Here is a 3,343-nt window from a genome sequence, read left to right as displayed (position 1 = left end):
AATGAAGATCCATAAACAGAGAAATCGTCCATAAAAACCTCCATTATGTCTTCAATGAAATCTGAGAAAATTGCCATCATGCACCTTTGAAAAGTGGCCAGTGCATTACACAACCCAAATGGCATCCTCCTATAAGCAAAGGTTCCATATGGACAAGTAAAAGTGGTTTTCTCTTGATCATTTGGATGGATAGGGATTTGAAAAAAACCTGAATATCCATCTAAATAGCAAAAGTAAGAATGCCTAGCTAGTCTTTCCAACATCTGATCAATGAAGGGAAGTGGAAAATGATCTTTTCTAGTGGCAACATTTAATTTTCTGTAATCTATGCACATTCGCCAACTAGTCACCGTTCTAGTGGGAATTAATTCATTATTTTCATTTTTGACCACTGTCATTCCACCCTTTTTTGGAACAACATGTACTGGGCTCACCCAAGTACTGTCTGAGATAGGATATATGATCCCTGCATCAAGCAACTTCAAAATTTCCTTTTTAACAACTTCTTTCATATTTGGGTTCAACCTCCTCTGATGTTCAATAGATGGCTTACAATTTTCTTCCAAAATGATTCTATGCATGCAAAAGTGTGGGCTTATTCCCTTAATGTCATCTATGGTGTATCCTAAGACTTTCCTAAATTGTCTCAACACTCTTAACAACTTATCAGCCTCTAAGGTACTCAAGTTTGCATTTACAATTACTGGATAAGTGTTATTAGTGCCAAGAAATTCATACCTGAGCTGAGAAGGAAGTTGCTTAAGTTCTACCTTAGGTGCAACTTCTTCCTTGAATGATGGTTGCTTAAATTCAACTTTTTCCTTTTGTGTAAGTTGAAAAACTGGAGCAGAAATGAATGGTGGACTACCCTCTAAGTGCTGAGCATTTGCAGCTACATGAGGGTTATCATAGTCTATGCCTCCTCCATGAACCAAACAATTTTCAAGTGGATCTTCTGGATATTTCTTTCTGAAGTGTTCTTCAACCAGCTCATCAATGATATCAACTCTCAAGCAAGTATCAGCTTCAGAATGATGCTTTTTCATAGTGTTATTAATATTGAAAACCAATTGCTCTTCACCAACCCTAAGAGTTAATTTTTCTCCCTTGACATCAATCAATGCTCCTGCTGTAGCCAGAAAAGGCCTTCCCAAGATAATTGGAATATTAAAATCTTCCTCCATGTCCAAGATGACAAAGTCAACAGGTATGTAGAACTTCCCAACTTTCAGAGGCACATTCTCCAAAATCCCTTCAGGATACTTAATTGACCTGTCAGCTAACTGAAGAGAAATGTGGGTTGGTTTAAGATCTCCCATGTTGAGCTTCTCATAAATGGAAAGGGGCATAAGGCTAACACTAGCCCCTAAATCACATAAAGCTTTTGTAGAACATGATTCCCCAATGTGGCATGGAATTGAAAAACTCCCTGGATCCTTGAGCTTTGGAGGAAGTTTCCTTTGGAGGATAGCACTACATTCTTCAGTCAAAGCTACAGTTTCATCATCTTCAAGTTTCCTCTTGTTTGAGAGAATTTCTTTTAAGAATTTTGCATAAGAGGGCATTTGTGAAAGAGCATCAACAAAAGGCACATTTATGTAAAGTTTCTTCAAAACCTCTAAGAACTTCCCAAATTGCCTATCAAGCTTGGCTTTGTGAAATCTTTGTGGAAAGGGAAGTTGTGGCTTGTAGGGTTCAGGAGGTATATATTTCTCTTCCTTCTCTTCAATTTCCTCTTTACATTTTTCTGCACTCTCTTGTTTTTCACTCTCATCAGTATTTTTCTCATTTTCTCTCTTCTCACTGTTTTCACTCTTCTCGTGTTTTTCACTCCCATCATTATTTACAACTCTCCCACTTCTTAAAGTAATAGCTTGACATTGCTCTCTTGGGTTTTCTGGTTGACTTGGCAGTTTTCCAAAAGATTTAGCACTTGAGGAAGATGCTTGTTGTGCAATCTGGTTTTCCACGATTCATTGTTATGTGTTTGCATCTGTTCCACCTTGCTTTCATCTCTCTCATCTCCTCATCATGCTTATTTTGGTTAGCAAGAATCATTTGCAATAAAGCTTGATGATGGAATTTCGTTCTTCTTTGTTTTGGTGGAGGGTTCATATTTTTCTTTGAAAATTAGGCAGTGGTTGCCTATTTTGCTGATATGGAACTTGACTCTGCTGTTGTGGTTGAAAATTCTGATTTTGAACTTGATTTTGCTGATTTCCCCATGAAAAGTTGGGATGATTCCTCCAATTTGGATTGTAAGTGTGAGAATAAGAATTCCCCATTTGTTTGTTTCCATAATTACCAACATATGCTGCTTGTTCTCCATAGTCTACTCCACAGCTGGTAGTTTCCTCTGCATAAGCCACTTGTTGTGAACTTCTAGCTGATGATGATGAACTAACCAACATACTCAAATCTTCCATCTTCTTAGCAAGGACATTTGTAAGTGCATCAAACTTTGCATTAATCATGTTGAATGGGTCAAGATCATACATTCCAGCAGCTTGCCTCTTTTGAGTTGGAGCTGGTCCTCTTAGACTACTCCAAAGATGAGTATTCTTTGCAATTTTCTCCAATAGCTCATAAGCTTCATCTTCATGCTTTATAATAAATTCTCCTCCTGTTTGAGCATCAATAATTCCTCTGATTGCAGGAGTGACATTTGTGTAGAAATTTTGATTTATCATCCATTTTGGAATGGCATGATGTGGGCATAATCTCTCTAATTCCTTCCATCTCATCCATGACTCATAGAGAGTTTCATCTTCTCTTGGTCTGAAAGCTGTCATTTGATTCCTTAGCTCTTGAGTTTTTCCAGATGGAAAATATTGTGCAAGAAATGCATCAGTGAGTTGCTCCCAATTTGTAATGGAGTTGTGAGGTAAAGAATCAAGCCAATCCAATGCTCTATCTTTCAAAGAGAATGGGAATAGCTTCAATCTTGCTGCATCATTAGACACTCCAGGTTGTTTTTGCATGTCACAGATCATAGCAAACTTCTTCAGGTGTGTGTGTGGATTTTCAGAAGGATGACCTCCAAATTGAGAATTTTGAATCATTTGAAGAACTCCAAAATCCATCTTGTAGCTATTTGCATCAATTCTTGGTCTTGCTATACTCTCTCTCAAGTCATCAAAACGTGGAAAAGCATGATCCATCATACTTCCCCTAGGCACGTTTGCATTAACAACTTCTTCTCCGTGGGCTTCATTTTCATTGTTTTGACCATTTCCAGCATTACCAACACCAATTCTAATTCTTTCATCAGCCATGTCTGCTTCAATTTCAATCTCTCTCAAAGCTTCCTTCCTTTTTCTGGTTTCTTTCTTGTTGGCTTTAC

At 37.8% G+C, this 3,343-nt stretch overlaps 1 non-coding gene across 1 annotated transcript; it reads left to right on the top strand.

Moving 5' to 3' along the window:
• The first annotated feature begins 2,700 nt into the window (after positions 1 to 2,700).
• LOC131179671 (small nucleolar RNA R71) lies at positions 2,701 to 2,808 on the top strand. Its single transcript, XR_009148559.1, has one exon. It is a non-coding gene; the product is annotated as a small nucleolar RNA R71 (small nucleolar RNA).
• The last annotated feature ends 535 nt before the right edge of the window (positions 2,809 to 3,343 follow it).

Source organism: Hevea brasiliensis, chromosome 4 (assembly GCF_030052815.1).
Source record: "Hevea brasiliensis isolate MT/VB/25A 57/8 chromosome 4, ASM3005281v1, whole genome shotgun sequence".
In the NCBI taxonomy this organism is placed as follows: Eukaryota; Viridiplantae; Streptophyta; class Magnoliopsida; order Malpighiales; family Euphorbiaceae; genus Hevea; species Hevea brasiliensis.
Note: the sequence above shows the minus strand (reverse complement) of the source record. Positions and strands in the feature narration are given on the sequence as shown.